At 42.8% G+C, this 24,559-nt stretch overlaps 1 protein-coding gene and 2 long non-coding RNA genes across 6 annotated transcripts in view; 1 reads left to right on the forward strand and 2 right to left on the reverse strand.

Moving 5' to 3' along the window:
- HTR4 (5-hydroxytryptamine receptor 4) overlaps positions 1 to 24,559 on the forward strand; it is a 130,781-nt gene that overhangs the window by 96,311 nt on the left and 9,911 nt on the right. The gene's annotated exons all lie outside the window — the stretch shown is intronic.
- Positions 1,260 to 6,890, reverse strand: LOC130599403 (uncharacterized). Its single transcript, XR_008972222.1, has 3 exons — positions 6,827 to 6,890; positions 5,278 to 6,117; positions 1,260 to 2,147 (listed from the first exon to the last, which is right to left on the reverse strand). It is a non-coding gene; the product is annotated as an uncharacterized LOC130599403 (long non-coding RNA).
- LOC130599404 (uncharacterized) lies at positions 18,411 to 23,085 on the reverse strand. Its single transcript, XR_008972223.1, has 3 exons — positions 21,570 to 23,085; positions 20,180 to 20,283; positions 18,411 to 18,788 (listed from the first exon to the last, which is right to left on the reverse strand). It is a non-coding gene; the product is annotated as an uncharacterized LOC130599404 (long non-coding RNA).

Here is a 24,559-nt window from a genome sequence, read left to right on the forward strand (position 1 = left end):
TCACTGGCATTTTTCCTCTTTCACCATGGGAGGAAGATGTGCTAGCTCTAACAGCAGCTCAGTTTAGTTTAGAGTGCTTCCACATATACCAGAGTCAGAGACTCCTACCACAGTCTTCAGCTGGACTTTAATTCCAGAAAACACAGACACGGTACCAGGCACAGGCTTTGAAATGAGTTTTGCACAACAGAGTAACCATTAGGATATAGCTGAGCTGCTTGAACTGTACTGTGCTGCAAAGGCAGAACACTGCTGGGGTCCATCCTGCTTTCTTCCTTTTCTTTGATGCTGTTTTCCGGCACACAAATCAAAATAACCATCTTGCTTTGTTAAACCTTTCTCGGCAGTGACTGAGCCAATCGTTTCAAAGTCAGTCGTGTCCCTCGAGGATGCTTGTTGATTCTGACTGACACTTGTTAAGTGTCACTGTCACTAACAGTCTTTGAAGAGATGTTCTTGCAGACTTAACAGAAGGGATGTTAATTAAACTGTTGATTTGTGCTATTCCATACGCCCATCAAACACAGCACGGTACTTTAGTAACTAAAGAGACACACAGTACTGAAGAGCATTTAGTTTTATCTATAAAGCTCTATCTATTACCTGAGAAGAATGTCAGGTATAAGCCAGTATCTGTTAGATGTTTTTGCAGCAGCCATCACTGCCTGCAGCAGCCTCCTTAAGTAACAACATCAAACACACCAGTGCTGTGGGAATGCACACTGAGGCTTATAACAGAAGCTGAAGCACCTGCAAATGCTGCTACATCTACTGTGAATCCAAGTGCAGCTGGATGTGTTTGCTTTCAAGATCCTTCACTTTGTTCTAGTTCAGAAAGATGCTCTTTCAGGTCGGTTGTTGATTCTTTTGAAGCTAGTAAAAGGCTTTGTTAGTGAGTTCATTCAATCCCAGGAGAATTCAGTATTGCAAAGGACCACTGACCCATCAGTCGCTAACCGAGCATTAGCTTTCCTATACCTGAAAACAGGCAGGTACTGAAGCAGTCCATAGTATCAGCCAAGCATTAGTATGGCATTTGCAAGTGCATCAGCTTACAGCTTACATTTTGCCCTGGAAGAAGGCAGGCCAACACAGCTTGGGAAACACCACTGTACAGGGTAACTCTTTCTGGACTGCCTTCCAGCTCATCCAACACATATATAATGTCAGACTAAATTTAGCTTATTTGATGCACATCTATTTGTATGAATGAAAAAGCCAAAAAGTTAATTCACATCTCCTTACATCCCATCATATTTTTATTCCATTTTTGTGCTTTGTCTTTGTGTTATGTCACACATCATTTAATACGACATCCTCATAGGAGCACTATCCTGCACTGAAGTCTTTTCCTCTCTCAAAATAAAGTATTGAAATTCCTTTAGCCTCAAAGTCTTCAAAGGTCTGAGTCTTGGCAGTGCTTTTTCTACCACTGAAGCAAAGCCACCTCTGGAAAGACATGTAACAGCTGTTTTAAGTGCAAACCCTGGTAATATGCTTTGGGTTTTTTTCAGAAGTGAAGGAAACACAACATGAATTTGTCACTTTGGAGGGATTGGAATGCAGCATTTGCTACATGAAACATAGCCAAGCAGGCAAACTCGAGTACTTGTACCTAAGAAAAGACAAACCAAGAAGCCAGTTGTATCTTAAGTTAATGTTATGTATGAATAATTTTATCATTCATTAATCTGTCATCAGCCTGGTAGTGCAAAAAACCAGTAATGGTTTACATTAATGTATCGAAGGCACATGTAATATATTCAGTGTGATTCATGCCCTATGGTGCTTTTTTGACAAGTTTCATAGCACTATAGTTAGTATTCATTAGAAATAAAAGCACTTTATAACACTTTGATACAATATTTGAGACAAGAACTGAACAAAGCAACTACTTCAGAGGCAAGAAAGCAATTAGGAAAGACACTTCAAGAAGTGTTACCGAGAGATCTTCAAAGAGCTCAGTTTCATACTATTGACAACACAGCACCTGGTAATGGCAGCACTGTCAGCACAGAAGATGGAAACATTTGCTCGTCTCCATCCCAGCAGGAGCATCACATCCACCTCCCCAGCAAGGAGATGCACCTTCTGCAGCACCTCAGCATCCCTGGAACTCCCTTGTTACACAGAGCCCTGTTCAACATCTGTGATCATATGGGAGCGAAGAAAACAGGATGCAAGAGTCCATAAAAACAACAGCTCAAAACTTAGGGAATTATGCACTTCAGTTACACATCATTTCCTTCTCTGTTTTTGAAAGAATCTTTGTCCTTAATAAATATTGAAACAAGCCCATAAAAATCCTTTAAAATAAGCTGTAGGCTAAATGAATTTCCTCAGAAATCTCCCTTCCCCAATGCATGGGTTCACAAGGGTTTGCCTTGGAAAATTTGTCAGTAAAATTGTGTATGCTTACCTTGGGCTTCTTATGGTCAGCTTAATTAATGGTTGAGCAGTATGGGCTGCTGTGCACATGAGGTAGGATGGCTCCAGAAGAACACCGCATGGTTGAAGTCAGTGGGTGTGTGCGCACACACACAGATTTACAAGCAAATATTTCAGAGTACCCCAGACTCGGTAGAAGTGCTTTGATTTTCAGCAGTGCTTCTCCCTTTAGCTTTCAGTACAGACCTGCGTGCTGAGCGTTTTGGAGGCAATTAGATCCTTGTGATCTGCAAAATGCGTGTATGCCTTTAAGTAAAAATATAAGTATGGGATAAAACTCATCTTCTCATCCCATAACTTTCTGCTCAGGTTCTTGGAAGGGTACCTGTAATGACCTGGATATATGAGGGGAGATGATACCCTAAGGCTGGAAAGGCAAACATAGGTAGCTTTCACTCCACTGCAGCTAGATTTCAGCTACCTTCTCCTCTTAATTCCCCAAAACTCCCTTTTTGGCCAGGTGTTAAGGATCAGAGTCCCCTTTTCTGATCCCTGTGAGTTGTTTGTAAGTGTGGGAGGGGGTCTATCTGGGGAAGGGACAGGTCCACAGAGAATGAGGCTTGTATGTAAGGACATGCAGCTGAACACAAATCCAGCAGCTCAGCACCCCCATGGGTCAGGAGGGCAAAAGGTTCTCTCCTGTCGATGAATGAGGAAACAAAAGGAATATAAAGTAGAAATAAAGAAGTGACTGCAGGGGGAACAAAGCACAAAGTAACTGAAATGTTATTTGAAAGCTTACCTTACAGCGAGAAATTCACAGATGATCTCTTATTTGGTGCCCAAAGGGGAAGCTGGTCTTTAATCAAAGCTTCCAGAGGACAACCTTTAGTATAAAAGGCAGTGAAAAGAGGATCTGGTGGCTGAAATCTAAAATTGGAACATTCACATTGAAAATAAGGCACAGATTTCTAACAGTGAGGGCAGTTATTTAATAGAGAAAATTATCAATTACAACATGACTTTTATTTTACTTGTATCTTAAGAAATGAAAGATACCCCCAAGGATACAACTGGTTGAGACATTTAGTAAGGTCCTGTGCTATACACAGACAGCAGGGTGCTTTTCATCCCTGGGGTAGCCCAGGTGAAGAGAACAGTGGCTTCAGGATCTACAACAGGGACCAACATATGCCTGTAAATCTTCAGACTCCTTGTCAATGGGCAAAAAAACCCCACTGAAACCCAAGGTAATCCCTATTTATAGAAAGGACTAAGCAGCTCTCAACTTTTCTGCATTGAACTGCTGCTGTTTATAAAAGAACTTTTCTTCTCCATTTGCACTGTATCAGGCTCATGTCAGCCAGTCAGGAGAAAAGTGCAGATTAGGACAGGAGATTGAGCTGCTGAGTGCATGAAGAGGCACTGGTAATTCTCCGTTACACTTCATAGGACTGGTGAGAGACCAGCAGTACCTTGTTCACAGCCCTCAGCAGTGTATTTTTAAAGCTAGCACCGGGTGCTGGCTAGCAGCCAGGTACAGTTATACCTTTACTAAAATTAAATAGTAACTGCTGTATTCCTGCACTGCAGTCTAACAAAATCAGGGAGCTTGACTATTACTCCCCCATCCCGACTTGAAAAAGCAGACAGACATTTCCAGCATACTGGAGTAGTCAAAAGGTTCAAGGATCACCAGCCAGGGATCTATGGCAGGTCCACGTCGCCTCCATGAATCATATTTCTTTGCAGTGAACATGTCAGTTATCATGGGTAGAAATTAAGTGACATAGTTACTACTCCCTAGACTACTGTTGAAGAGATACAGGTGGCTTCCTCAAAAGAGGCTCCTTAAACAGACCAAGTGATCTGGTCCGTACTCATGAAATTAACAGGAGGAAGACAACATGTAGCTATCAGATCCCTCCCTAGAACAATACTGGAGAGCTTTTAGAAAGTGTGTTCAGCAGAGAATTCCTGTTTAAAATCCTATCTGTGAGACAGGAAAAGGACATTCTTGAAAAGCTGAAGGATTCCCAAAGTGTTTCATAAAGAAGGACCCTACCTGGTGGCTCACACAGTTCTAACCCCATTGCTACTTACCTGGTGGCTCACACAGTTCTAACCCCATTGCTACTAGTGTAAAAATCAGTGTCTCTGATTTAGTGGGAGTCTTGGGGATGTAGCTCTAGCTTTGACACTATTGGAATATAGTGTCTTCTTGGTGTTTAATGTTGGGCTAGCTGGAAATCATTTTCCTATTAACTATCTGTGTTTTTTACTTTCTCTCCTTACTACCTCACTGTCTTTCACCTTTTCTGCACTAAAAGTGGCTGTTCCTCTGTCTCCAAGCTCCTCCTGCTCTTCTGCAGTAGACCAGCTCCTGTCTAACCATGAACATGCTCTGTAAGTCCTTTCTTTTATTACTGCAGCTCTGTGTGTGTGTCTGTTCTGTATTTATTGTAACAGAATTGAAAGGATCATTTGACGTATAGCTTAAGATTTGTGTAGCAGAGGCAGAAACCTCAGCTGAAGGGAGAGGTTTCACCCCAGAACATTTAGGGTGGGCTTGTCGCTGCAGATAACATGCAGCAGGAACACTGGTTGTCTTTTGGTGATGGTTGATCTCACTCAAAGGGCTGTTCTACAATAGCACAGGGTCTCACCAGTAGGTACCACACAAATGCATAGAACAAGATACAGAGGACAGTCACAAACTGTGATTCATTTCACATTAGGGCTGCATGACACCACATACCAGAACAGAGCTGCTTTCTGCGGCCCTTGGCTTGACCAACCTATGCATAAAGGATCCAGGACTTCTAATAATTCTTAGAGTTTAGATACAACCATAAGAGGTTCTTATAGCAATAGGGAAAACTCCAGTACCTGTCTTAAGTCCATTAAACCTTCTGACAGCTCTGAGGCTTCTTCTCCCAGATGGTGTGCAGGGTTCCAGCTGAGTTCCTCCCACAGTGGGACAAGCATCATGGGAATGCTCCAGGGACCAGGCAGCTCCAGACACATAGCTCCAATTAGCTGAACATTAAAAAGAAGAACGGAATAAGTGTGAAATTGGCTTCCTGCTCAAGATGTTTCTGGAGAGAGTAGGGAAAAAGAGCAGAGCTCATTTTAGGACCAAAAAAATCCTGGTGGTTGCAATGGCAATATTCCTACCTTGAAACTGAGACTGAAAGTCACAAGAACTGATAGTTGATCATCAGAAGACACAAGAAAGCATCTGGCTCTTCAGTGTCAGACACCCACAGCTGCTCCAGCATCTCAGTGTTACCGATCCCTCCACCTGCTCTCCACACCATGCTCTCTGCATCTAGGCAATGAAGCCACAGACCTGGAGAGATTATACCTCCCAGTACCCGCAGAACCTCCAATTACCCCAACGGATCTGTGGCAGGCAGGGAGTTTCTCTCCTTTTTCCCTTCGATGCTTCTGTTTATTCCTCATTAGGACACTCAGACATTGAACAGAGGCAGCAGATTTCAACAGCTGCTTTAAGGCAGCAGAGTTCAAAGAGGAGAACGCAGTTTCTGTTTCTGCCATCTGTAACTCTCCGTAGCCAGGTTCCCTGGGTAGGACGCAGCATATGCGGAGTCAGAGCTGTCATCAGGCTGCAATCTGCTCCCTGTGCTGGTGCTCAACCTGCTTTTGAAGTTTTACACTGCAGAACTCCCAACCAGTGATGGAGAACTGGCACCATCCCTTCAAAGGCTGTTAGAAATAAAGGACATTCCCCAGCAACAAAGGGTTACCAAAATGCCTTTTTGAATGCAGTGAAAGCTGCATAAGTTGATAGTTTAAAGTAGACTAACACGAAGTAGGGACCTCAAGCACAGAGGCAGCATCCCTGGCTGAACAGGAAGGGAACACTGAGCACTTCCTAGAGAAAAGAAAAACTCAGTAACTTCCAGCATCCCCCAGTTGCTGGCCATCACTGAACCTTGGAGGATTAGGAGAAGACTCTGGGATGTTTCAGAGCCAGTTGGACTATCCTTTGGGTATACTTAGAGGTCCAAGAGCACCCATAAAGCTCCTTAAAGGAGAGGGCTTCTCACCCTTTGCAGTGTCCAGGGCATGGAGAGCAGTCTCCCTGTGATGACTGCCAGCATCACTCCACACAATATCATCTCCTGTGAGTTCAGTTCCTGGGCCTCAAAGGCTATGACAGCAGCTCCAGTTTTCAGCAATATTCAGGTCCTTCCCCATCCCCACAGCCAAATACAGCTAGACAGGCAGAGAGGAGACAGAGCACCCTGTATCACTTGGGAGAAAGACAAAGAGAAGCACTTGGAAGAGCCCAGGTACAAACCCCATAACTCCCAACCCACAAAGATTCCCTCAGCTGAAATAATTGTCAGTGAGAGCAGGATTAGCACAGCTATCACTGCCTCTCACAGTATCTTTCATATCCTTCCCTCACCTTTTTGATGAGCTCCAGGACAGCCAAGCACTAACAGAACTCCTTTAATCACCACACCCACTGCAGCACACAGCAGTGCTGCTCTCCCACGTTTACTCTTTTATTTCCTCCTCTCCACGGAGACACTTGGTGCTCATGAGGCTTGTTAGGCTTCCTGCTGCCCTACCCATCTCACTGCTCTGTCTCTGGTAACCCTTTCCTGGCCAGGCTCTGCATACGAGCACCCTGCAGCCACATTTCAACTATGGAAAGATGCTGTTCTACACCATTGAAGGACACCACAAACAAGCACTACCTCAGTTCGAGGAGACTCCATTGCATATGAGCACTCCCAGTGGGGATTATAATTTTGCAATTTACCCCTTTACCTAAGCCAACTGTCACGGACCAGCTGTCTGTCTACAACTCGTTTTTGCATGTCTTTTAATAGGCATGCACAGAGTGCAAATGCAGCCTCAGGCCATCAGACACTTTCACCGTGTCATGTTACCTTCTGGAAGGCTTCATGGGGGGACATAAACTGTGCTGGCACCCAGGGCAACAAGAGTGAGGTGGGGTGAAAGAAGACCTCATTCTGCTGGTCACATTCCTCTGAGATGTTTCTTTGGAAAGGGATGCAGAGGGCAAGTCGTCCTGGTTCTTCTCAGTTGCTGATGTGCTGCTTTATATTGCTGTATGTAAGCAGTCATTGGCTTGGGAGGTGGCACCCACAGCACCTTCCTTTTCCTAAGAAGGGGTATTAGCCACAGAAGTTAAAAAATCATCCTGTACTGCATGTATATGTAAACATACTTGTACAGAATGGAGGAAACCACAGAAAATCCAAGCAGGTATCAGTATGCAAAACCAGTGACAAGTCTGGAGGTGATGGGCAAGAAACAAGCTTTACTCTCTCTGGGATAAAATGACCTGAAGGCTGAACTCCAAATCTGGTTTTGCTCACTGAGCTGCTGTCACCAATGCCAGCCTGTCCAAGCGATGGGATGGAGCTGGAAAGCTGAGACTCACTCAGACTCAGGTTAGGAGGCTTCTGCAGATTTTGCTTGAAGCAGGTTCGTAACTCTTCTGTATTCTTTGCATTTAGGGATCCAAAAAACTTTACTGGGCATTCATAATTAGATGGGGGTTCAACACAGTATTCAAAGTTCTAAATCTCAGACATAGATGTCTAACGTGTCTGTTAGTCCCTTGGTTCTGTATGTCAGGTGTTTGTGAAATGTCCTCATGTGAGTTTTTGTGTCTGCTTTCCTCTCTCTAGCAATTTCTCCACTGCCGTTTCCCATCATATGGTCACATGCTCTTATCCCTACATAAACACTGCTTGACATGTCCATCACTTAGTTGTAATCCATCTTGACTGCAGTTCTCCCAAATACCTCAACTGAAGAGATCAAGAAAATGGTGATCTACATTCTCCAGCTCTGTGTGCTGCTAACTCACTTTATGCTGAAATAATTAACCTCTGCCTGGAGCAATCCAAGATGAGGTGCTGCCAAATCCTGTGACCCAGTAACACTTGAACATAACACCTCTCCACTTGCTCTGCTCATCACAGAGATGAAAATCTCAATTTTCCATAGTGTAGTCAATTGTGTCTGTGCTAAACAGTTACAGAACCTTATCAGTCTGGTCTGGGAGGATTTTACACTTTCCTGGTTGAAGTGAAAAATACCTCCCTCCAGCTCAGGACAACAGTGAGAGTAGCTCAGTTTCAGAAAGGAGCAAAGACAAAAAAGCCAAGTGCTACTGGCACAAGCCAGTTCACACTTGTGTGAATCAGAATCATAGAATAGTTAGGGTTGGAAAGGACCTTAAGATCATCTAGTTCCAACCCCTCTGCCATGGGCAGAGACACCTCATCCTTGATCAGCACAGTCCAGTGCCTCTTACACTGCTCTGCTAGCAGGAATCAGGGATCTGACCCCATGGCTTGGCAGGCTCCTTTACAGGATGGACTCCTGCTATCCTGGTTGTGAAATGTGCAGAGCTGTATTTCACAATTTGATGCTGATAAGGCCAGTCCTTATTTGTCGCAGTCTTTAAAGTCACCACTGCTTTCATTAGGGTCTGCAAAAAAAACCCCATGCAGGCTGCCAAGGCAATCTCTGAACCATGTAATTCATCGGGAAGTCAATTTAGCTGTTCCAAAACATGAAATTGTGATGAAATGATAAGCCCTGGCAGGCTGTAATGATAGAGTTACTTAAGAACAGTACTTTGGTTGGGGCTGCCTCCCCGTTTAATGTGGATTACTCTCTTTCTTTTGTTAAGGAGGTGGGTGACTCTGCCTCAGTGTCACTGGTGAAAGATAATGAGAGATTCCCTTTGTGAGTCAGAGCAGAGCTGGAGCATCGGGGTAGAATGAACCTGCACTACGGTGTTTTGGTACAAGTAATTGCTGCTAAAAAAACCTCACTCTGGGAGGAAGCTATATTTATGGGGTCTCCAAATGGATCTCCACAGGGTTGGTCAAAGGGAGAAGTCTTCCAACAGATTCATTAAGCCGTTGCTGAGCTTCTGTGATTACCTACAGAGCCAGAGAAACACAAAAACACACTCCTATATTCCTGGTCCCTTAAACAGTTATTTACAAAGCTTTCACAGCATGCATTTCCTGAAATACTACAGAAAGCAGATCCATAGCTCCCCGAAATTGTCTTCAAAAAGGAGGATTGACTGTGCCTTTGAACAATGATTTCATAAAACAATGCAGCACCTTGTGTAATGTATTCCTTTCATGGGCCAAGTAAATTCAAAGTATTGCCAAGTCTTGTCTTTAAAATCAAATTAAAACTTAGAAAATACATGCTCAAAACTACGCAGATGTTTTCTCTGAGACTGCATTTTCCTTTAGAACCCTTTCTATTATAATGTGAATAGAAAATAAAGTTGTTTATATTTCTGTAACTCAACTCCCTAATGCTATTTTAGCCCTTACATTAACCTCACTCTAAACCGCTGAATTACTTGTGATACCATCCCTAGTTGTTAAACTGAAGGCAAAATATGTACGTGGTAGGGACGCTCTGTGTAGCTGAGGATTCACAGCTTAGAGCAAGCAGCTACTAAGAGTGTGGCAGTAGTCTTCCGGCCAACCCCATGAGCCACTGTCACCACCACAGGTTATAACAGCTCTGGGCCAATTTAGGATGGGCTAGAGACAGAGCTGGGATGATAAAACTGCTTCTTGTTCTTCTGTTTCTCTTTTTGTCCTTGTTTATGTCCCCCAGTGGATTTCATCACAGTTGTTATTGATGGGATACTCAGTGAGGCTGCAGAAAAGTTATTTGAGATCCTGCTGGGGGTTTTATGAGGCTTAAAAGCACTGAGAGGAAAGCTGTCAGTGCCCGTCACAGGAACACACCTGATTCAAACGCTTCAGACATGAGAAAAAGTATTTTCAACCTGTAACAAACAACTTTTCTCATAATTACCCTTGGAGACTGCAGACCACTGCCAAGGGGAAGGAAAAGCTCGTTTTCCTCTTTATACCTACCTTAACAATGCGTTAGTGTAATAATAATCTCTGATAGGAGTTATGGCTGCAGTCATAGGACAGTGCTCTTGGAAATATGGTTCAGCAACTCCGGTGAGGGGCTGCACAATTTTTCAAAGCATAAATCTTTCCATTTTGAAACTGCTCTCAAAGAGCAACTGGAAATACCCAGCCTAGATCTGACTTCTGGCTGGAAAGGGCAATAATAAGGATCAATGCTTCATTGCAAGCAGCACACTGGAATTAATTGGAAAGTGGATATCTGGCAACTTGCTACGTAGGTGCAGTGTGTGCATCATGCCCTGCGAATGCCACGTGCTTGTTCTCCAGGAGAAATTAATGTCTGATGTTGTGCAGCATTTACGGACTAGTCTGGGAGGGGAGTGCAGTGTTCTCCCACTGCAAAACCTTGACTCTAATCAAAAGTGAAGGAAAGAACAAGTTTATGGGGGAAATCAGGAGAGAGAGGAAGGCTTTCCCTTTTTCTCCTGTTAAAACACAGGGTAAAAGAGGAAACTGGCACCTGTGTATGTGCGTGTACACGTGGTCTTGTGTCACTATATTCCATTTGCACCACTGCAACAGCCTCCTTAGCATTTGCAGGGAATAGCATCCTGGGGACCAGTGCTTCCTTTCCAACTGCCAACTGTAGCAACAGCAGCAGAAGACCATGCAGAAGCATTTCCTTGTCTTTTCCTCCAGACAACCACAATGGGAACTTCAAGGGTGCTTTTCCTTAAGATGGAAGGGATTTCTCAACCAAAATTGAGCCTCCATTCTCGTTTATTTCAACTAACGGCCTGGGAGTTGCACTGTGTTTAGCAGGACACTTGAGCATGTAGAAGAGCAGGGTCCTGCTGCAGAGTCACATCCTGGGGATGAGAGCCACTGCACCATGGTGCAGATGGCAGCGCCATTTTCAGAGCTATAAACAGTATCATTGTCATAGCTCTTTGAATGGTACTGCCATATGTACCGGAAAACCAGCATTTATGCTTGTAAGGGCTTTGGGCCAGCTGGATTTTCTCCCCATTTGGATGAAGCCGATCCCTGAAGTATCAATGAAAGCTGCATGCTGCTTTGGAGTAATTCACCCCCAGTACTTATTTTTGAGTGTCAAAGGATCATCACGTTCTCATCCGCCTCCTAACCTGGAAAACCCAAGTGTCCTGCACGTGGAGAGATTGCTGGTGCTTCCAACCTTCCCTGCTCAGTTCAAGAAGCAGCAGAAAGTTCGTGGAAATTTTGATAGAAAACCAGTCAGGCTGTGCATGTTCTTCTTTAGCAAGTATGGTATTTTTATGGCAGAGCGTATTTGACTGACTGTATATGTCTGGGTGGGCTGGTGAGTGGGGGGAGAGAAAGTGCTCATTTTAATTTCAGGGGTGCGTACCTCACCTTGCTGCCAGTGCAGCCCACATTGTGCTCCCCTTCATTTGTACTGCTGAAGGAATAACAGCCATGTGCAGCAAAGGATGCTACAAGTCACACTGATGAGCAGCACAGAGCCCAGCAGTGCAGCAGTGTCATGGCCATACTACCCCAGGAGCACAGGGGCTACAGCATGCTCCAGCTTCATCCTTGCTGCAAGTGTTTTGCTGTAATGTTCAATTTTTTGCTGACCCTGCTTCTTTTTGGCAAGGAAAAAGAGGAGGCCAGCAGCTCTGGGCTTTGTGGAGGAAACAAACTAGTACAGCCCTGTAAAGATGCACAGGCAGGTGGTAGGGAAGGAAGAGTCCTGTTTGCCATGGAGCCATTGCAGACACTGAGAAGCTTCTCCAGGAGCAGTGGTCCTTGTGTACCAGATTTCCCTGGGCAGTTGATCCCTTTTGAGAGATGCCTCAGACCATAGACCATAGCTGAGGATACAGAGAAGAGCCAGTTCTCAGGGAATACATGTTTACGGAACAAGAGTGTAACTGTAAACTCTCCTGGGCTGTGGCCAAGCCTTTCAGCTGACAAATGCCAGATATCTCTGTTTAACATTAGTCTGATGCCTACTTCAGAAGAGCCTACAGAGATCTGAGAGCCACAGAACTGGGCAACGTGTTTCTGATTCTGTGTGTGTAGTATCAGCAGTAGACTGTGATGACTAATGAGTACAGGCATTTGTGACAAACGTGCAGTTTACTTGGCCACCCGTTTAGAGACATATTCTAAGACCTAATTAATTCTTTCAGTTTCTGGATTAAACTATTGTGCAAAACATCCCATCAAACAGAGAACATTACATGGTATGTTACTGTAATTAAATAAAGAGATAACTGAGCTCAAGAGATGCCCGCACCACTTAATTAAGATTAATTAAGCAACATGATCTACAGCTGGAGAAGATGAAACTGTGCAATTCAAAACTGGGCAGACAAAGCGGCTGTGACACATTGAATTCATGGAGGCACATACTGGGAACATGCTGTTCAGTGGCACTGCCATGGCAGCCTCACCAGACGGGTTTATCGAATGAGGTTGTATTTAGCCCCTGAATACACCCAATTTTTTTGGCCAAACACAGGCATACACCTTAAATTGCTCGGACCTTGGCAGCTGGAGGCTTGGTAGCACAGATAAAGCACTGCCAAAATATACACAAGGCTTCCTTTACAAGCCCTCCCTGGGGCAGCAGCTGGATAAGTGTGTTCTTCATTTCTCTGATCTTTGATAGCTGCACAGTTTGTCTGTGTAACAGAATTATCCTACACCAGCTGTATGAAATAGTTGAGAGAAATTAGCACCTCTTAGCCTATTCAGAATGGAAGGACAATTCCAGCAATCTCTGTCATCAGCTCTTACTTCAGGGGAGAAATCTCTCCTAGAAAAAGCAAACAAGCGGCTTATTTCTTTTGGGCAAATTAAAAAAAAAAAAAAGGAAAAAAGTCAAAACAAGTAAGCCAGAGATTTATTATTTTTTACAGGAAGTGGGGAATCCCTGCCAGGAATCCCCATGTGACCTATTGCAGTTTCACACCTTTTCGGCTTCAGCTGTGATGTTCTCTTGCTATGCATGTACTTAGGGCATGCCCGTGTCCGGGCAGAAATCTGCAGCTATTCTTGGGTCTCTTCATACGTGTTTTTTTTTCCGCAGCTTCTGGTTTGCAAACCTAATGCCCACACAGTAGATCACCTCAATAGGTGGCCTCTCTCCATATTTTGTTTCTCAGCCATGACAGCCTCATTCCTTAAAATTTAGCTGTTATGTTAAGCCATGCATCCTCCTAAATATTCTGAGGTCTCAGTACTGCAATGTCCTGGTGGTGTGTCCTCGTGGCATATTCACAGCCAGTTTGGGAATTCCCACCAGAGTTAAGTGGCCATATATTACCAAGTTTTGTAGCTGAAACCATATTTTTCAGACTGCTGTTAATCACTGTGAGATCTTGCTTAGTGCTTTTCAATCACTCAAAAGATGTAAAGCTCAGCAAGAAAAAACACTCTTTGCACCAATATAATCTGCTGAAATTACTTTCATGTTGGTAACTGAATTGCTTTTTTGAATGGTATATGAGGTGATGAGTCTATCTGGAGCCACTAATCTGTGGTCCTGTTCAAAAGTAGTTTCCAGACTGCTGTAGAAACACAGGGTCAGTACAGTTGGCATCTCTGCTTGCTAAATAAGGCTTATATTTCAGATAACCCATCCTACAGTGTTAGGGAAAACACCGAGAGATCTGGCTGGAAGCTCAGTGTGGAGATCATGATGTGTAAACCCATTTGATAGGTCTGAAATAGGAACAGTCTGGAGCTGAAGTAAGGAGGTAAGCTGCTTGTTACATGAATGACCTTTGACTGAATAAAATTGCTTGTCATTTTAGAGTGTCTGATCCTGAAACTCTTGTATTTTCCTGACATAATTGGTGTGATTGTGCACTGAGAACTGTGAGCTTTGTGATCATCGCTCTTCTTCTAACCCTTCCCATGACCATGCAGGTAATTACTGAGGTGTCCTGGGGGCTGATTGCTTTATGGCTTCCAGAGAAAGTTGAGGTTGGCTGCTTTGACAAGGTGCAGAAGCTGTAACCTTGAGCCAGTGCCTTCAGCATCCCAAGTCCTTTGGATTCTTCTGTCATTACATGTTGGTGAATTGTAAAGAAGAGAGAGCAGTGAGCTCCTGAGGCTCTATCCTTGCTTTATCCATACTTTACTGTGGTATACTCAGCCCAGAGGTTTTAATTAAACTCACTTATCTGCAAGCTTCAGAGTCAACAAGACATGTCATGAAAACAGGTGTACTGAATTCTGTAACAGGCACTCTTCTCTCCTCTTCTCGTGAGCAACTGGAGTAGAAACTCAGAGCTCTCAGGGTCACATCTGGCTTAGAAAGGAACATTTAACCAGGAGCTCAGTGTTGATATTCTCAGTGTGACAGGGGATGTTTGGAAACTTTGAATTTCATTGCAGTGTATGACTGAAATCACACTTCTCAAATGTGCTCATTAGCCAAGGGTGTGACAACGCCCTCACCAGAGAACACTTTTCTCAGATATTAGCTTTAAGATAGCAGAGTTCTGAAAGGAAACCAGTGTCACACTTTAGACACCCAAAGATAAATATTTGACTTTGCTTACAACAAGTGATTGGTAGCACAAGTGAAAGGCTTAGAGGCACAGTGTGTGAAAACCATATGCTTTGGCCAAATCAGAGATCTCTATTCTAGGATAAATCATTTCACTTCTAAAAATAATTGGTAATGTCAGAAGGGCAAGCAAGGGGTTTAGCCTGAGCTAAATAATAAAATTATTTAGGCTGATAAAATAATAAAACCCAAACATCGGCAAATCCAGCACACCTCCTAGTATTTTTCTCCTGTAAGGGCTAATATGCCTTCATATTTTTATAGAAACAAAGATGAGTTTGCAGAAGAGGGCAAAACGTTGTGTTTTATACATGTAGCAAGTATCATGCTAATCATGCATGTGATCTTTTGCTAAATCACTGGGCAAAGCTCATCTTAGATTGCCTCAATGTAACATGAAGTAGGTACAGAACTGTGGTTATTTCCTAAAAGGATGGATCAGTGATTGTTGTAGTTGAGCCAAAGCTTAAGTCAGTTACATTTGAAACTTGCTAGGTGAAATGCAATTTTCTGTCCCATTTGCTACATGTATCATTGCTTTGCTTTCCCTCAAGAAGTGAACAAACATAAATCTGAGCAACGTTTATTTACCAAAGCAGAAGCTAAGGCAGAGATTTATAGACTATGTCATCTTCTCTGAAGCAGAAAATAGAAAGGCCCAAGAGAAGCCAAGGAAGGGCATATCACAACTTTCAGAAGTCTGGACTTACTTGTTTGCTTCTGCACTTTAAATCTGAAGGCAATATATAAAGCAACGGACAGGTAGGGCCTGCAAGCTCTGTGAGCCCTGAAAGATACTCGTATCTGCAGAAGGACTAAAAGAAATCATGAAATAGCAGTAGTGTAGTGCTAACAGCTGATATATGCAAATAAAGTATTTACACATACAGGTACAAACACGAAGAGACACAAAGAGTGGGTGATAATCCACCAATTTACGCCAAGGCTTAGAAAAGCTGCAGTATGTTGGTCTCAATGATGCGTCTGAAGTACTGTACAGCATAGGACTGTGGTGCTCTGGACACCAGGTCCATAGGTTGAAGCACTGGGGCCACCAGCGAGAGATTCATTATGTGAGAGGGGAAAGAAATTGCCCCTGTGGTTAGCCTGGCTCAGGAAAACCAGCTCTGCCTGGAGGAATCGACCTCCAAGGCAGCACATGCAGGTATTCTCAGTTTTAAGCCCTTATCTGAAAGTTCCCAGCTTGTTTTCCTAGATACCTTTGACTGACAGAGCAGCATTTTCTCTTTAAACCCTCGGGCAGCAACAGCCTCTGAGATGCCCTTAGTTACAAAGACACAGCAGAGCTCAGCCAGATAAGCAGATGTCTCAGGGAAAATACTGCATGGACATGGTCATGGTCCCACCCTGTAAAGCAAACCTGACCAATACAACCTTGTTGGCTTAGGCTGAAGGGCCTAAACCAGCACAAACTGAGGAAAAACACAGATGGGGTTTTGCTTACTTTATGTCTGGTTTTGGTTTTACATTTTAAACATTTTTTGTTTAAATAAGGTACCGATATTTCTTGTGCTGGATAGACTATAAAGAAATTCCTAAAGTAAGCTAATAGCAGTTCTCATGCAGATAGAAGTTTCATTTGTGGATTGAAGGGAAGTTTTGCTCCTGAGGCTTGCTGGGACATCATCCTTCTTCCCAGGCACCTGTGCTTGGTTTCTTATGCTGCGGAGACCGCTTGTAGCTGTGCTAAGAAGAGTGGTCTTGCTGCAAGATTTGATGACTTTGGGTTTATCTATCCCATCTGAAGCAAATCAGCCTCTTGATTCTGAACCTATATGATTATTTAAAACATACAATGTTTATTGCCACAGCGCAAATGGCAAGTATGTTTCTGATCTATCTTGACAGCATTCAGATTTATGTACCAGGTACTGTTGTGGTTGTTCTCTGTCATTTGCAGGTTTAACTATGAAATGTAACTTGAATGCCAATAAAAATATACATTCCACAGACCCATTCCAACAATCTCCAGAGCTTCATATATGCTTAAAGGACTCAAACTTGGCTGAGTCAATCTGAAGACTCATTATTCATAAAATCATTATTTTGGGTTTTTTTGCCTGCATTTCACTTTACATCAAGTAGAATAAATAGAATAAATGACTCCTTTCACCTGAAGCTAAATTTCCTCCCCCCCAGAAACTGAAAGCTAAATTGTGTCATCTGGGGAAGGAGTATGACTCTATCAGCCATACATCCTTTATTGTGTGCATTTCTCCCAGCTGATTGCCAGATATTTTGATTGCAGTAGTTACCTTCTCCTATGATCAAAGTCAATACATAGATCAATACAGCTCTGAAGTGTCATGTTCCAATCTACAAGGCATTTGTGTATCAAAGGTTCTCAAAAGGGATTGCCAAGGTCTCTTTTCAGTTTCTGAAAGCCACCAGAGAATAAATATCTGCTTTGATTATGCTCCCTAGTTTCTTGGATTCCCTTCACACTCCCCAAAATTAGAAACTGTTTGCAGCTATGCTCTTTCCACTTCAGATTTTTCCCTCTCCTGACACTTGGAGAAGCATCCTTGGACATGCTGTTTTCGAATGTTCAGACTGAGTTTGGCATTATTCTTTTGGACCTCTTCAAAACAGATGAGGTTCTGCTTATGGTGCTCAGATAAGAAATTTTTTTTAGGTCCTTCTTGCACACAGAAGTTCAGAGGGTCCCTGAGCCTGGAGGGAGCAGTAACTGGCATCACTCATACAAGATCCTTGCTAGCAGATGTCCAGGAACTACTCCTGTTGCGATTGGAAAGGCTGAAGTCACATAACAGGCTATTATCACAGGATGTTTGGGGATATAGCTAACAGAAAATGAGGACTCAGCAACCTCTGAATCATACTGAAATGAAGGAGCTGTCAAAGGCACCTCCTGTCCTCCCCAGCACACTCCTGAAGACGATATAACCTAGCTGTGAATTAGCTCTTGGCAGGGAAGGTGGATGAGCAAATGAAGCATCATCTTTCCTGAGGAACAACAGGGGAATGAAAACACAACCACCAAGGAAGATGTACTTACTGACTTATTTTGGTATTGTTTTTAACCAAGCTAAAAATGAGGATAAACTGTCTATGAAAGTGATATAAGGAATAAATGTTTGCAAGTTGGGCATATATAGAAACACAGAGTATGATGTGGGGCATGTAGGGTCCGCTGCTGTTCTTGCTGCATTGAGGAAAAACATGGTATGCACTTATCAAACCAAGATCGTATGGAGGGGAATATGAAGATTTTACTCAAATCAAGCACCCACTGCCAATGTCACCATCTGTGGAGTGACATTTAATCCTAATAAAATGCTTGCAAAATAACAGTAGCTATAAGCACAGCTCAAAAGTTTGCCAATTGTAATATTTTTCATAATATGACATGTAAAGTTTAACAAATTCATACCTAATAGATTGTAAGATAGAAGCAGTCTCAGTCAGGATTGTGCTAGTTATGCATATCATAGAAAGGCAAATTGAAAAACCTTGGGGAGGGCGGAAAGAGGATTGGCAACTCCCATTCAACACATCAGTGAAACTTGGTGTTTACTACCTGACCTGTCTTTCCCTGGGAGCAGGATGTGTAGTTGAGAAAAAGCAGCAGCTACTGTAGCCAAAGAAACTTTACCTTAAGTTAGAAGTTAAGATAACAACCTAAACCAAAGCACATAGTAGTTGAGATGTTAAAGGCACTAATGAGGATCTTTATTATTAGTTTTGGTCTTAATACGGGGTTCTTTTATTCCATTAACAGAAAACAGGATTTTCATATCTTACCATTATTTGCCTTAACATATTTACAGTTTCGCAACACAAGTTTCACGATACCCAGAAGATACTAGGATACCAAACCATAGATGTTGCATGGGCACATGTGTGAACTGGCCCTACAAAAGGCATGAAAGGATGGTATGTACCCCGGTGACCAGAAAACTTACTGGCAGGCTGTGGAGTAGGAGGGAACATGCGTGAGCCCCAGATGCTGTGAGGGAGTTTGTGATAGTTTGTTATTCAGAAAGGAACTTAAACTAGTGACTGACATTAACAACACGCATATGCTATAAATTGTTATAAAACATGCAATTCTTCATAGAAAGCCTTGTTTTGACACCAGAAAGTTCTGTTATTGCACACACAAAGTAGGCACATGAAATGATGAAGAATTTTTTGCCAAAAGACTTCAATAAACTGCAATTGTCATTTTTCACTGGATATGTCACCGCAGAAAAGCCACCCATTCCCCAGACACCTACACTTCTGACACTGTGGCACATTTGAAGCCTGACAAGCAAAAGACAGTGTTGGGTCTGATGGCTGCTGGTCTGCGATACATTTGGGAATTGTGATATCTCCAGGGCACAAGGAAACCAATCCAGGTGTTTTTGCCACTATTTCATTCCACAGGTTTGACGGATGGCTTGTGGCTTTTTCCTAGCAGATGAAAGATCTAATTGTGCCAATTGCAAGTACTCAATTTATTAAAAGCCATTCATTATCTTTCATTTGAATATTCCTAATTGATCTTGCTTGTACTTTGGTAATTGAAACACCTTACTTAAAAACCAGAAGCCTATTATGAGCTGTCCCATCTGCAGGTAGTTATAAACCACTCTTGACATGCTGCTGTGTATTTCTAACATAAGTGAGCACTTCCAGGTACTCTCCTAATTATCAGATTGGGCCTCTTATGAATGTTGCATTAATTATGGTGTAAAAATGAACTGTAGGCCAAAATCTGCAGGTAATTAGAGCATATAATGTAGTGCCAAAGTTAACGTTAACGAGAAAGAAATGGAAATACAGAGTTAATGTGAAAAAAAAGGGAAAGTGTCTGTCTTCTGCAGCATGGCATTGAATGGCCTCACTCATTTGCTTACTTGTTTACCCTGGTGTTTATAACTAGCAAATGGATTTAACTCACTGGAAACAAATAGCTCCTTTGTCAATTTTAAGGTTAGCTTATTTTCTGTTCTTAATTGTCCAAGTTTTTGTTTCTCTTGTGAAAACATTAACTCTTACAACATTAACAAGTTGAAAATCTGTCATGGAAGAAGTCTACATCTCTGGACTGACTCCATCATCTTGGTTGCATTAGCACATGAAGTAGTCTCTTGGCGAAACCACTGTAGAAACACCCTTTGGATGGCCAAAATTAGGCTGGATAAAGTCATGGCAAGTCATACAGCCCCATCAGCATAGAGGTGGCATGGGGTAGCTGATAATCTCTGTCGTAGCTCTGATGCACCCACTGGACTTGTTAGAATGAGAAAAAAGGTACCTTTTAGCCCAGGTTCCTGGGGACCCTCCTGGTGATGCCTTCTTCAATCCTGGTTCACTCTGACATGAGATCCAAGGCTGCTTCTCCAGACTTTGCTCCAGCAGCTGTAAACAAAAAGCAAAGCAGGCTTATTTTTAAATTATGGCACCATATGCTGCTATTTTGCAGTAGTCAAGTTCAGTGCTCAAGGTGAGGGGCATCTTCAAGCCCTCCAGCAGGGTCAGGAGGGGCACTAGCTAACATCAGCTTTCTGTTTAAAGATCCACAGTGCTGCTCAGCACCAGGAGCTGGCAGGGGCAGAGCTGGGGGTGGCAGGGCCCCAGCAGGTCTCCATGAACAGGGTGGAGCGGAGCTGGGAGTCGTTATCCCTCACACATCCCAAGTTGGGTGTTTTTCTGCATAGGGGAGCTTGTGATTCTCATCCTTGCACCCAGCCAGAGGTGAGATACAAACTGCTAATCTTTCTAGTGAGAGGAGAGCGTGATGCATTTGGGATGTGCTGGAGGAACGTGGCAGCTATTGTTCTGACACGATTACAACTGCTAATGGTATAATGAGGCTGATTATTTTTAATGTGAGTTTTGCTGTTTAAAAACTGCCACGTTTGACAGCTCTGGAAGGCACAAGCACCTGCTTGAGCATGAAAGGGAAAATGCAACCGGGCCATGGGAGCAAAGGGCAGCAGCAATGAGAGTTTTATCAGCTTTCCAGGAAACAGAAACCTCATTCTCAGTTAAGTGTTGCTGCTTTGGGTCAGGCTGATAGAAAAAAACCTCTCTGGCCACAGTGATGGTGTGTTTTAGGTACGTGGTTATTTGGTTCACTTAAGGTTCAGCTGAGCCCTGTTGGTTCATGTCTGAAAAGCCACCAGGCCACCCGCATCCCAGTGATTCTGGCTCACAGAGGAGACCTGGTGACCTTCACCCAAAGTATTAAATTTTCCAATGGTAGCACTGCTTAATACTGACAAATTTAGCCTGTCCAGCTGCTTGCTACTGAAGGTTTGGTTTCATAAGACAAGAGCTAGGAACTGGGTAGGCAGGAAAATAAACAAGCTATACACAATATGCTCACTGAATCACATCCTGTATTTCTCACCTCTTTCAGGCCCCACTCAGAGATTGTTTGCTGTTCTTACTTAAAAGTTACTAATAATCATCTCAGGCATGTCATAGTAACATCCATGTTACAGTTAATAACTGGACAACAGTGACAAACATCAAATGAATGTTCAGAGCAATCTCCACCAGATGCAATGTAAAATAAACTAGGTCAGTGTAGGTCTGGTCAAACAGGCGCAGTGCCTAGCCAGGCTAGTTCATTCCACTTGTCTGTAATCATGTCAGGTAAAAGTGAGATGCTGAAGTCTAAAAGAGGACACCAGTGTTACCTGGTCAGCAGAAGAGAGGGCAGCTGCGGTGGGCGCTGCTCTGTGCAAAGGGAGCATCCTGTCCCGACACCAGCCCAGCATCACAAGCACAGCACTGCAGAGCTGCAGCGAGACCATTACAGCACAGGAGGCTTCAGTCTTTTGAGTAAGAAGTGCTAAAAGAACTAGAGGAAAAGTGGAATCTAATTATTGTGACAGCAATGAGAAACAGGAGGTCCAAAGCAAGCTCAGCCATCTCCCTGTTTTTACTTCTCCAGCCTGAGAGCTGGAGTTACAGTCAGTGACCCAAAGGCAGAATACTCCCAGCCTCTGAGGGTGCGAAGGATTTAGTAGAGGAAAGAAGTTCTTCAATAAATAAACCACCTTTCCTACAGATGTAGATTGCTCTGTCCTGGAAAGCATTTCTGACATTTTAAAATTGGAACAAACTATTTTTATGTGATTAATTGCTGCTGCTGGTGCACCATAGCCCTGAACCAAGCTATGATTTAGTTGTACCAGACACATTCATGTTTGAAATGACACAGTGCTTGATCCAAAGAGGCTAAAAATCTAAAGACAAAGCATACAGAGTATTATTACCTCTATTTTATCCACAATGAAAGAAACACCATGGATTGCCCACAATCAAATAGGAAAAGCACCTCTGAAGTCTTGAGCTGACCTGAGTGCCCAGTAATCTTCCATTAACAGTTTCTTAAAATAGCTCACTGAAGAACTTAGCTGATCTCTGTTCTTATTAGCACACACTTAGCATTTGTCTATTTGCTTAGCATTAAAGTAATGTACTCATATTCCTGTTTTTAACTTTTTATGTCTATCAAGAATGTAATTATCATCTCAAGAGGTTGTTATTCAATACAATGAGCCATTATAACATTATGAAAAAGGTTTTAGCCAGTACCCAGAGATAATGACATGTAAAAATATGTTCCTTCAGCCCTATTTTTTATTGAATTTGACTCTGTTTCTTTGCGGATCTATGTGAAATGCCTTGGCTGACTGAGGCCAGGCTCCTAATTAGTTATCTTCATTAATCAGTCTCTGTCCAATCTATTTCCTGTGCCAAGTGAAGGGTTGTGTTTAGCACTCTACCAGAGGGACCAATATGATTTTCCTCCATTCACTGAACAGGGGTCTTCTGAGCAAAGGACCAGTGTGCTGGGACTTAGCTGTTGAAGTTAAAGTAGCTTTAATGGGTTTCTATGATTTTTCTTAAACCAAACTCATTAATAGAGCCTGGCAATAAAAAGAATAATAATGAATACTTGCAGTTTGAGGGAAACAAACCAATTGGGTCAAATTCAGCAAATGTTTTCAGCAGGAGAAAATGAAAAGGAAACAAGATGCTGAAGTGTTTTGACATTTTATTTCAAAACCATATTTCAGTTTATTATTTGCCTGGACTTTTCAAAGGAGCTAAACATCCTCCTTAAAGAAGATACGCTTCTAGTGTAAACACACAGAAATAAATGAACTAGAGAGGATTCTGGTCTTGTTTTGCCAGGAAAATAAAAACAAAAAACATTTCTATTGTACATCAACATAAAACAGCAGTGCCTGTGTGTGGGTGCAGTCACATATCCACCAGGCATTACCTGCACACTTCTGCTTTTGGATGACATCCCTCACGTAGCTACAGTGACTTGCCTGATACTATACAGGAATACATGGCCCGTGTTTGACTGAGGTGGCCTGGGAACCTGTCCTGGATCTTGCAGGTCATTAGAGCAAGTAGCAGCCAGAGGTGGCTTGTAAAAGTGAGAGAAAAGTCAAGTTTCAGCTAAGGAAAACATCCTTCACGAACAATGCAACAATGGAAGAATAAAGGAGAGAAGTAAACGTATCAATAGATGCTTTCTTTGTTTCCTGTGACTTGTCAGAATCAAAGAAAGTAGTTTTTTTTCCCCAGCAGCGTGTTTCTCTCACTCAAGGGCTTTGCTTACTTGCAGCACTCTTTGCTAATTTTAAAATGAGGAGGCATGTAGAAGTCTTATAAAATGTACTGAAGGCTGGATTATGTGGGCTGGAGACAGCTGGTTTTAAAACCTCTAGCTGAAATTTAGTAAAGAATGATGAGAGCTTAGTTCCCGCTCCCAAGGTCTGAGCAGCAATATTTGATTTAAAGATAATTAAGATATTCAGCATAACTGCTCAAGAGTGGAAAAAAAATAAACACTTGTCATGAGATAGAGACAAATTTGTATTTACATTTGGCTACAAAGGACTTTAAATTCTACATTCCTGTCAGATCTGTATAAATAATTTAGCAATCCAAATGTTTTTCTCAGATCCGAATTTTCACCATTTAGCTGCAATGGGAAAACTGAACTTTTGATGATATTTCTGTGGATTTTACCCATGTGTTTCCCAAAGGGCTGCATCATCTCAGAGGAGGAATGGTCCACTGGTATTTGCTTCTGTTTGTCTAAAAGATTAACTAATAAGTTAAGACTAGGACAGACTTCAAATTTGGCTATAGCATTTTAAGAACTTAAGAATATTTTCTCTTTGGTGCTGATGGTGCTTGAGAAATCAAGACCAGTGACTAGGTGGGTTTTACACATAGATAAATTACGAACCTTCCCCAAGACTGGAACAGAAGACACTGAAGGCAAAGGACTGCCCCTGTTGTAAGGCTCATTGCAGAGGATGGATGTCACTTTCTTTGCCACGTTACTTGCTTTCCTGGGCCTGGCTGCAAGGGGACAGACAGATACTGACCATGTCTGGTCGTCTGTTTCTCCACCAGAGCTCCAGTAGGCAATTTAGCAAATCATCTACCCCAGCCACTTTACCCAGATAATCATACCATATCTGCAGGCTGTCAGCTTGCAACGAAGAGAAATCAGCAGAGGAGGAGGGGATGGAGACATCCGTCTGCAGTGCAGCCTAACAGCCCCCAGCCAGGAGCAGCAGCCAGCCATACTGACGGCAGCACCATCTGCACGCCTGGCTTTATCTGGTTTGAAATCCAGCTTCCTCCACCC

This window comes from Pezoporus wallicus, unplaced genomic scaffold, assembly GCF_028554395.1.
Source record: "Pezoporus wallicus isolate ANWC-B61680 ecotype Strahan unplaced genomic scaffold, APGP_CSIRO_Pwel_v1 contig_4309, whole genome shotgun sequence".
NCBI lineage: Eukaryota > Metazoa > Chordata > Aves > Psittaciformes > Psittacidae > Pezoporus > Pezoporus wallicus.